Genomic DNA, 12,155 nt, shown 5'->3' with positions numbered 1-12,155 from the left:
GAGCTTGCAGTGAGCCGAGATCGCGCCACTGCACTCCAGCCTGGGCGACAAAGCAAGACGCCGTCTCAAAAAAAAAAAAAAAAAAAAAAAAAAAAAAAGAATGAAACTGAATTCCTCATCTGTCACCTTATAACAAAATCAACTCAAGATGAATCAAATACTTACATCTAAGACCTAAACCCATAAAACTCTAGAAGATAACATTGGAAAACCTCTTTCAGACATTGACTTATTCAAAAAATTCATAACTAAGACCCCAAAAGAAAATGCAACAAAAACAAAAATAAATAAATGGGACCTCATTAGCTTCCACATAGCAAAAGAAATAATCGACAGAGGAAATAGACAACCCACAAGGTGGGACAAAATATTCACAAACTATGCGTCTGACAAAAGATTAATATCCAAAATCTACAAGGAACTCAAACAAATTGTCAAGAAAAAAACAATTTCATCAAAAAGTGGACAAAGGACATAAATAAGCAATCCTTAAAAGACAATATACACATAAAAATAGCTCAACATCATTACTAATTATCAGGAAAATGCAAATTAAAACCACAATGAGATACCATCTTACTCCTGCAAGAATTGCCATAATTAAAAAGTAAAAAAATAAATAAATATTGACATAGATGTCATGGAAAAGGAACACTTTTACACTGCTGGTTGGAATGTAAACTAATACAACCTCTACAGAAAACAGTATGGAGAGTCCTTAAAGAACTAAAAGTAGAACTACCATTCAATTCAGCAGTCCCACTACTGGGTATGTACCCAAAGAAAAAGGAGTCATTATATGAAAAAGACACATGCACATGTTTATAGCAGCTCAATTTCCATTGCAAAAATATGGAATTAACCTAAGTGCCCATTGAACAACAAGTGAATAAAGAAAATGTGGTGTATACACACACACACACACACACACACACACACACACACACCATGGAATACTACTCAGCCATAAAAAAGAAAAAAAGTCTTTGCAGCGACTTGGATGGAGCTGCAATCCATTATTCTAAGTGAAATAACTCAGGAATGGAAAAGGAAATATTATTTGCCCTCACTCATAAGTGGGAGTTAAGCTATGAGGATGCAAAGGTGTAAGAATGATATAATGGACTTTGGGAACTTGGGGGGAAGGGTATGAAAGAGGTAAGAGATAAAAGGCTACACATTTGGTACAGTGTAAACTGCTCAGGTGACAGGTGCACCAAAATCTCAGAAATTACCACTAAGAAACTGATCCGTGCAGCCAAAAACCAGCCGTACCTCAAAAACTACTGAAATAAAAAATAAAAATGTAGCATTTTTATATGCCAACAGCTAACAATCTGAAAAAGAAATCAAGAAAATAATCCTGGGCCAGGCGTGGTGGCTCACACCTGCAATCCAAGCACTTTGGGAGGCCAAGGCTGGCAGATCTTCTGAGGTCAGGAGTTCAAGACCAGCCTGGCCAACATGGTGAAACCCCGTCTCTACTAAAAAAAATACAAAAAATTAGCCAGGCATGGTGGTGAATGCTTGTAATCCCAGCTACTCAGGAGGCTGAGGCAGGAAAACCACTTGAACCCAGGAGGCAGATGTTGCAGTCAGTCGAGATCATGCCACTGCACTCCAGCCTGGGCAACGAGAGTAAAACTCCCTAAAAAAAAAAAAAAGAAAGAAAGAAAGAAAATAATCCTATTTGCAATAGCTATAAATAAAATTAAATATTAAGGAATTAACTTAAGCAAAGAAGTGAAAGATCTCTGCAATAAAAATGATAAGACATTGATGCAAGAAATTGAAGAAGACACAAAAATAGAAAGATATTCCATGTTCATGGATTAGAAAAATTAATATTGTTAAAATGTCCATACTACCCAAAGCAATCTATAGATTCAATGCAATGCCTGTCAAATTACCCATGACATTCTTTGCAGAAATAGAAAAAACAACCCTAAAATTTATATGGAACCACAAAATACCACAAATATCCAAAGTTATCCTAAGTAAAAACAAACAAAAAACCAAACAAAACAACTGGAGTAATCACATTACTTGACTTCCAATTATACTGCAAAGCTATAGTAACCAAAATGACATGGTACTGACATAAAGACAGACACATAGACCAGTAGAATGGAATAGAGAATCCAGAAATAAATCCATACATATACAATGAGCTCATTTTTGACAAAGGTGTCAAGAACCTATATTGGGGAAAGACAGTCTCTTCAGTAAATCGATCTGGGAAATAGGATATCCATATGCAGATGAGTGAAACTGGACCCCTATCTCTTCCTGTAATAAAAAATCAAATCAAAATGTATTAAAGACAAATATAAGATATCAAACTATGAAAATACTAAAAGAAAAAATTGGGGAACCTCTCTAGGACAGTGGAGTAGGTAAACATTTCTTGAGTAATACCCTACAAGCACAGGCAGCCAAAGCAAAAGTGAACAAATGGGATTAGGTAAAAAACCTTCTGCAAATAATTTTAAAAATAAAGAGGCAATCCACAGAATGGAAGAAAATATTTGCAAACTACTCATCTGACAAAAGATTCAAACCAGAATGTATAGAACTCAAACAACTCTATAGGTAAAAATTTAATAATCTGATTGAAAAATGGGGAAAAGATCTGAATAGACATTTCTCAAAAGAAGACGTAGAAATGACAGACAGGTATACGAAAAGGTGTTCAACACCACTGATCATCAGAGAAATGCAAATCAAAGCTACAATGAGATATCATCTCACCCTAGTTAAAACGGCTTTTACCCAAAAGTCAGGCAATAACAAATGCTGAGGAGAATGTGGAGAAAAAAGAACTCTTGTCCACTGTAAAGGGAATTTAAATTAATACAACCACTATGGAGAACATTAGGAGGTTCCTAAAAAAACTAAAAGTAAAACTACCATACAATCCAGCAATCCTACTCTTAGGTATATACCCAAAAGAAAGGAAATTAGTATATCAAAGAAATATCTGCACTCCCATGTTTATTGCAGCACTATTCACAATAACCAAGATTTTTAAGCAATGTAAATGTTCATTCATCCAGCAGATGAACGGTGATATGGTTTGGCTGTGTCCTCACTCAAATTTCATCTTGAATTGTAGCTTCCATAATCCTCACAGGTCTTAGGAGGGACCTGGCGGGAGGTTCCAGGGGTGGGGTTTTCCCATGCTGTTCTCATGATAGTGAATAAGTCTCATGAGATCTGATGGTTTTATAAAGGATTGTTCCCCTGCTCATGCTCTCTTGCCTTCCTCCATGTAATACGTGCCTTTGCTCCTCCTTTGCCTTCCGCCATGATTGGGATGCCTCCCCAGCCATGTGGAACTGTGAGTCCGTTAAACTTCTTTTTCTTTATAAATTACCCTGTCTCAGGTATTTCTTCGTAACAGCATGAAAATGGGCTAATACAGTAAATTGGTACTGGTAGAGTGGGGTAGTGCTCTTAAGACACCTGAAAATGTGGAAGCGACTTTGGAACTGGGTAGCAGGCAGAAGTTTGAACAGTTTGGAGGGCACAGAAGAAGATGGAAAGACGTGGGAAAGTTTGGAACTTCCTAGAGACTTGTTAAATGGCTTTGACCAAAATGCTGGTAGTGATAGGGACAATAAAGTCCAGGCTGAGGTGGTCTCAGATGGAGATGAGGAACATGTTGAGAACTAGAGCAAAGGTGACCCTTGATATGCTTTAGCGAAGAAATTGACAGTATTTTGCACCTGCCCTAGAGATCTGTGGAACTTTGAACTTAAGAGAGATAATTTAGGGTATCTGGTGGAAGAGATTTCTAAGTGGCAAAGCATTCAATAGGAAGCATAGCACAGAAGTTTGGAAAATTTGCAGCCTGAAAATGCAATGGAAAAGAAAACCCCATTTCCTGGGGAGAAATTCAAGCCTGCTGCAGAAATTTGCATAAGTAACAAGGAGCCGAATGTTAATCCCCAAGACAATGGCGGAAATGTCTCCAGGGCATGTCAGAGACCTTTGCAGCAGCAGCTCCCCCCCATCAGAGGACCAGAGGCCTAGGAGGAAAACATGGTTTCATGGGCCAGGCCCAGGGCCCCCCTGCAATGTGCAGCCTAATGACTTGGTGTCCTGCGTCCCGGCTTCTCTAGTCATGGCTAAAAGGGGCCAAGTTACAGCTTGGGCTGTGGCTTCAGAGGGTGCAAGCCCCAAACCTTGGCAGCTCCCATGTGGTGTTGAGCCTGCAGGTGCACAGAAATCGAGAATGGAGGTTTGGGAACTTCTGTCTAGATTTCAGAGGTTGTATGTAAACACCTGGATGTCCAGGCAAAAGCTTGCCACAGGGGAGGAGCACTCATGGAGAACTTCTACTAGGGCAGTGTGGAAGAGAAATGTGGGGTGGGAACCCCCACACAGAATTCCCACTGGGGCACTTCCTAGTGGAACTGTGAAAACAGGGTTACTCTCCTCCAGACCCTAGAATGGTAGATCTGCTGACAGCTTGCACTGTGCACCTGGAAAATCTGCAGAGACGAAAGCAGACAGAGGGGGGATATACCCTGCAAAGCCACAGGGGCAGAGCTGCCAAAGTCTGTGGGAGCCTAACTCTTGCATCAGTATGACCCGAATGTGAGACATAGAGTCAAAGGAGGTCATTTTGGAGCTTTAAGATTTGACTGCCCCATTGGATTTCAGACTTGCAAGGGGACTGTAGCCCCTTCGTTTTGGTGAATTTCTCCCATTTGGAATGGCTGTATTTACCCACTGCCTGTACCCCCATTGTACCTAGGAAGTAACTTGCTTTTGATTTTACAGGCTTATAGGCATAAAGTATTTGTCTTGTCTCAGATGAGACTTTGAACTGCGGACTTTTGAGTTAATGCTGAAACAAGTTAAGGCTTTGGGGAACTGTTGGGAAGGCATGATTGATTTTGACATGTGAGGACATAATATTTGGGAGGGGCCAGGGGTGGAATGATATGGTTTGATTGTGTCCCCACCCAAATCTCATGTTGAATTCTAGCTTCCATAATCCCCACATGGTGTGGGAGGGACCCAGTGGGAGGTAATTCAATCATGTAGGCAGGTATTTCCCATGCTGTTCTCAAGATAGTGAATAAGTCTCACGAGATTTGATGGTTTTACACAGAGCAGCTCCCCTGCACATGATCTCTTGCCAGCTGCCATGTAAGACATGCCTTTGCTCCTCCTTCACCTTCTGCCATGATTATAAGGCCTTCCCAGCCATGTGGAACTGTGAGTGCATTAAGCCTCTTTTTCTTTGTAAATTACTAAGTCTTGGGTATTTCTTCATAACAGTATAAAAATGAACTAATACAAATGGATAAAGAAAATGTGGTACATATACACAGTGGAGTACTATTCAGCCGTTAAAAAGAATGAGATCCTGTCATTTGCAACATCATAGATGAAACTGGAAGTCATTATGTTAAGTGAAATAAGCCATGCACAGAAAGACAAACTTCACATGTTCTCAGTTACTTGTGGGAACTAAAAATGAAAACTGTTGAACTCATGGAGATAAAGAGTATAATGATGGTTACCAGAGGCTGGGAAGGGAAGTGAGGGGGTGATGAGAAGTTGAGGATGGTTAATGGGTACAAAAAGATAGCTAGAAAAAATGAATAATATCTAGTATGCTAACACAACAGGGTCACTACAGTCAAAAATGATTTAATTGTAAAATTTAAAATAACGAAAAAGTATAATTAAATTGTTGTAACACAAAGGATAAAATACTTAACACGATAGGTACCATTTACTCTGATGAGATTATTATGTATTGCATGCCTGTATTGAAACAACTCATGTAACCTTTAAATATGTGTGCTTTCTATGTACCCACAAAAATTAAACATAAAAAAAGACAAAAAGTAACAAATGCTGGTGAGGAAGCTGAGAAAGGGGAGCACTCGTAAAATGTTTCTAAAATAGCACAGCCATTTTGAAAAATAATATGGAGGTTCCTCAAAAAACTAAAAATGGAGCTACCATATGATCTATCAATCACACTACCGAGTATATATCCAAAAGAAAGGAAATCAATATATTGTAGAGGTATCCGTGTTGCAGCACAACACAATAGCGAAGCTATGGAATCAACCTAAGTGTTCATCAATGGGTGAGTGGATAAAGAAAATGTCATATATAAACACATTATTCAGCCCTAAACCAGAATGAAAATCTGTCTTTTGCAGCAACATAGATGGAACTGAAGGACATTATATTAAGTGAAATAAGCCTGGCAAAGAAAGACAAATATCATATGTTCTCACCCATATGTGGGAGCTACAAATGTGGATTTCACAGAGATGGAGATAGAGAGTATAATGGTGACTATCAGAGGCTGAGAAGGGAAGGGAGAGAAAAGGATGAAGAAAACTTGGTTAAGTGATACAACAACACCGTTATAGAGAAGGAATAAGTTCTACTATTTGAACTACTATAGGAGGGAAATTATTAATAGTAATTTATTGTATATCTCAAAATAGAAGAGAAGAACTGTAATCTTTCTAAAGTGAAGACAAGATAAATGTTTGAGGTGATGGATATCTCAATTACCCTGATTTGATCATTATACATTGTAAACAGTTACCACAATAACACATGTATCCCCAAAATATGTACAATGATTATATATCAATTTTAAAAAATGGAATTATATGCATGAGAATATATTAATACATATTTTATCAGTATCAAGACCTAGAGAGTTTGTGCATGTGTCTGTGTGTGTGAAAGGTGTCTGTGCTTCTGGTTAAATCTATCATATGTTACTTTTGCTAGAATAAACTTTTGATAGATTTAGCCTGAGAAATGTTGCTGGCTATTATAATTCTCTTCTCAACAACAGGAACCAAAATATGAATGCAGAATCTTAGATTGTATCCCCGTGGAAACGAAATGTGAGATGCTTTTGAAGCAGACTAGAGAGGTTTGCACTGTTCTGTTATAATTAATGTCTTTTCTTGTCTGTGGATTAAGAGGTGTTTATTGCCCTCTGCTCCAAGCTGGCATCCTCTCTGATGAATTCACTTTGAACTTTAAAACAAAGAGATTTTTCGAAGTATAGACTTTAAAGAGATGATAGTTTCTAAGAGGGTAACCAGTGTGATGAGAGAAATATTTCCATTCATTATGTAGGTTTTTGTTTTACCCTGTGGGACTAGGAAAGGGAAACGAACTGTTTCGCACAAAGATCAGTGAAATACATCTCAGTAGTAAATGAAAGGTTGAATTTTATAATCCCAAATTAATTGATACTGATAATAAAAAATCTCAAAATCAATATTGACATTTAAAGTAATTTAAACCATGAGTAATATCAATACCATCATATGGGTAATTTGAAAAAACTAAAAACTCACCACTTTGGTAATTTTTCTGTATGCATTGACAGAACTATATAAGAGGCCCTGGTGGGCCTGGTGACAGTTAAATCAGGAAATCCATAAGATATTTTAAGAGATGCTATCCCAATAGGAACCATGTCCCAGTACCCCTCATTATGGGGTTCCTTAATCTGATGGTTTCTTCTCGTCAGTTCCGGTGTCTCTTCTTGACAATGCCTAATGAAACATTTTAAACTCGTAACTTTTAGAGAGGCACTGAGTCCACAATGTGACATAAACTGTGTAGGGTTCACAAAAAGTTAAAGGAAGCTTAAACTGAAATCACCAGTGTAGTTAAGCATTAGCAAGAAAACTCTTCTATTGATGTATCCATCCTGGCAGAAGTCATAAAAGTTCTGAAATCACAGAAATGAAGGGAAACAGAGAAGCCAGGTAGTGAATTGGATACAGTATTTGAGACCCATTTTATGCATGTGTGGGAAGGAGCCAAGACTGACAGAACTGCCATTTTCAGCTGAGAGCTCAGCCAGGGCAATGCTGAAGATTTTGCCAAAACAGAAACCTGAAAAGCAGGTGAGAGAGCAGGAGGTAGAGACACTGGGTTATCTAAGTTAATTAGGTAGACTACATCTCTTTCCGGCCTGGGGCTGCCTGTAATAGACCAGCTGGATGTGTGGCATTGGAAAGTGCTGACTAGTTAGTACCTGAATAACAGCCTACTGCTGAGACTGTATACATGATTGAGTCCAAAAATGCTTCTGAGGCAATTCTTCCAGCATTTATCTTTTGGTTTGCCTTGTTCTCTGCCAATAACTTTACTTTTAAGGTCCATATGCCATACTCATCTGGTTGCTTCCTCAAATCTAGATAACTGGAAACTTTTTAAAATAGGAATTTGAAGCTATCTGTCTAATAAGCAAGTCTTGAAAAGAGTGTAAGCTAACTGAATCCCAACAAAAAACACCTGGAATATGAGATACTATTGTGACTTGTGGAAACAGCAGTGTTTTGGTTGAGTGAAGACTCTGAAACAGGCAGATCCTGAAAGGTGGGTGGAGTGAGCATCAAGGCAAACTCCCTGCTATTTTGTTTTCTTCAAGACATCACTGCTTAATGGTTCATGAAATCACTCAGTAAAAAGTGTAGAAAGTCTATCCAGGGTAAGTAGTCATCCAGGAATGGTTCCTACTGCATGGATTTGCAGTTTAGAATCTTGGATTAGGAAAGCAATTTTATTCATTACGGTGTGTATTAAGAACAACAGAAAAGGAAGAGGGAAGTGAAAAAGAATGAATGAAATCTGAAAAACAGCACTGGAGTCAGGCTACGTTCTTGGAAATACATTTCTCCAAATATACTGGGTCTGCATTTCCTTTCGGTGCACCTCGACTGCTTCCATTTCTCATAATGATGTCCCCATGCCCTGCTGGTCTGGTGGCTTCCTGGTATTGCAGCTCATCCCCTCATGTCTATCATACAGAGTGGCTAAGAGTATGAACTCTGGAGCTAGACTGTATTTTCAACTCTACCAGTTACTAACTTCAGGCAAGTTATGTAACTGTGTTGTGCCTCTTTTACCTTGTATGTAAAGTAGGGATAACAAAAGTAATTACTTTAGAGGCTATCCATACATAAGGAGATTGTGCCTGGCACTTGTAAACATGATAAAAGTACTACCTGCTATTATTACTAATTGCCATAAGTGTCTAGCTGTCTGCAATTGCTCAATGTTCAGTTTTGAAACTACGAAATATTTCTGCCTTAACATTATCAACTGCAATTCACTGATAGATGTACTCATACATTCGTTTTTTCATTCACTCAAAAAACGTGTTTTAGATACCTGCGATGTGTCAGAAACTACAGCAATGTCTAAAACATAGTTCCTGTTGTCAAGTACCTGAGAGAGACAGAGAGAGAGAGAGAGAGAGAGAGAGAGAGAGAGAGAGAGAGAGAGACAGAGAGAGAACTCCACAGATATGAATCCAAAATGACTCCACAGATAATAATGATGGAAATTCAGGCCAGGATGGAGGTGTCAGATGAGACTTCCTAAAAGGAGTGACACGGGAGCTGAGTCCTGACAGCTGAGGGGGAGATATCCATGGATAAAAGGATTGAGTGGGTTGAGATGTGTGGAGAGGGCTTTCCAGGCAGAGGAAAGGGCCTGGAGATGAGAGAGTAGAGCACATTAGAGAAACTGCAAGTAATTTGATGAGATGCACATATAAAGTAAGGGGAGGGTGGTGGTGAGAGATGGAGTGAAGAAGTAAGAAAGGGTGAGATCTTGAAGTGCCTGTTTTACTGTACTACAGAACTTGGACTTTATCTTTATAACCATGGGGAGCTCAACATATTTTAAATGGTAGGATGTCATGATCAGATTTGTGTCTAAGAAGTCACTCTGGTGCCATTGTGAAGGATATTGTATTAGAGGTGAGTAAGACCAGAGAGGGGAAAGTGAGTTAAGAGGCAGTAGTCTGGGAGAGACTTAGTGACTGAAACTGCGATAGGGGGAGTGGAACTCAATATAAGCAAATGGATTGGAGAGATATTAAGAAGGTAGAATCAGCATTTTTGACGGCTCTGTTTTTATTCCTTGTCTATTTGCTACTGCGTAACTCTCTGCAGTGTTGAAAAAAATGGGATGTGTCTTTTTCTTCAGTATATCTCCTCTAATGTCTTCTTCAAAAGGCCTCCTGTGAAACAATGCCTTTTGTGTCTACATGGGCAAATTTCATATATTTGCATGAATTTGGGTGGGAAAAAATACCTTTCAAACACAGTGTTCAGTAGAAGATTCTATTATTCAGAGTATTTCTTTTGGTTATTATTTGCTATCTCACACCATCAACTCTCCCCCTGGTTACTACAGTAGGTTTCAAGCTTTTTTATTTTTATTTTTAAAATAAACCCACTGGTTACAGATCATGCTTTTTGCCTGCAGCATTATGTAAGGCTTTCTGGATATTAGTTTTATGCTCACTCATGCTAGAAAATATCCTTGAGTCTGAGCCAGTGTCTCTGATGACACTTCAACAACAAGGTCAGTGATTAGCAAACATTTGGGTTTTTAAGAATCCTCTGAGGAGCTGGATCAATAAAAGATTCCTAAGCCCCACCTTCAGATACTCTGATTTGGTAGGTGTGGGATAGGGCCTAGAATCTTCATTTTTAAAAGTGCTCTAGGTGATTCTGAAATGAATCACCCACTAAAATGCTACATAGTAATTTTTCTAAATTTGATTGTTTATTGTTTATCTGATTTCTCAAATAGAACTTGAGTGAAATCTTTTGCAGTAAACAATAAATAAATTGCCATTATTATAGTATATTCCTTTTACTATTTTCATAAGCTGTAATCAGTTTAAAATAATGACAGTATGGAGCTTCTTAGGTGAATGGTAAGGTATTTGAGGATGTTGAAAACGACCTTTCATGGCATTTAGAAATTAGAATATCCTGATTATAGGGTAGGGAGCAGTTGTATGTTGCTGTGAGACACTGTGCGCATTCTATGGTCAGGAAGTATCAGCATCACCTGGGAAGTTGTTAGAAATGCAAATTCTCAGCTCCACCTGAACTACTGAATTAGATATTTGTGGGTGCAGTCCGGCAATCTGTGTTTTAACTAGCCCTGCAGGTGATTCTGACGCTCATGAAAGTGGTCTAGTGCAGTTATGTCTCCACATGGAAATGATATATTTGAGCTTTTAAAGTCTAGAAATGTATCTTTTAACTGTGGAGATGTTGCATCACTTGTTTCTGTAGTGTAAATTCACATGCTAAAGCATGTATTAATTGGGATTTGGCTCAGCCTGAAGTGACCACAAAACAAAATAACCATGGATTTAAAAGGGAGAGAAAGATGTATTGCTTTAAAAAATACTTACAACTTTTATTTTAAATTCAGATGTTACACGTGCAGGTTTCTTACATGGATATATTGCATGATGCTAAAGTTTGGGATACAAATGATCCCGTCACCCAGGTAATGAGTGTAGTATCCAAACGGTAGTTTTTAACTCATTCCTCCCTCCCTTTCTCTCCCCTTTAGTAGTATGCACTGTCCATTGCTTCCATCTTTATATTCATGTGTAGTCAATGTTTAGCTCCCACTTATGAGTGAGAACATGTGGTATTTGGTTTTCTGCTCCTGCATTGATTTGCTTAGGATAATGGCCTCCAGCTGCATGCCATGATGCTGCAAAAGACATCATGTCACTCTTTTTATGGCTGTGTAGTATTCTATGTTGTATATGTACCACATTTTCTTTGTCCAAACCACCATTGATGGGCACCTAGGTTGATTCCTATTGCAAATAATGGGATAAATATACAAGTTCATGTGTCTTTTGGGGGAGATTTATTTTCCTTTGAGTATATACCCAATAATGGCATTGCTGGGTTGAATAGTAGCTCCATTTTAGGCACGTTGAGAAATCTTCATACTTCTTTCCACAGTGGGCGAAGTATTTACATTCCCACAGTGTATAAATACTCCCGTTTCTCTACAGCCTCACCAGCATTTATTATTATTATTATTTTTTACATAATAAAATAATATTTTATTATGTAAAATATTTACTATGTAAAATATTTTCTGACTGGTATGAAATGATATCTCTTTGTGTGTTTTTGTTTGTTTGTTTTTTGAGATGGAGTTTTGCTCTTGTTGCCCAGGCTGGATGCAATGGCACTATCTCGGCTCACTGTAACCTTCACCTCCACCTCTACCTTAAGCCTCCCAGGTTCAAGCCATTCTCTCCTGCCTCAGCCTCCTGAGTAGCCTGGATTACAGGTGTGTGT

The sequence above is a fragment of the Gorilla gorilla genome, chromosome 5 (genome assembly GCF_029281585.2).
Source record: "Gorilla gorilla gorilla isolate KB3781 chromosome 5, NHGRI_mGorGor1-v2.1_pri, whole genome shotgun sequence".
Lineage (NCBI taxonomy): Eukaryota > Metazoa > Chordata > Mammalia > Primates > Hominidae > Gorilla > Gorilla gorilla.
Note: the sequence above shows the minus strand (reverse complement) of the source record.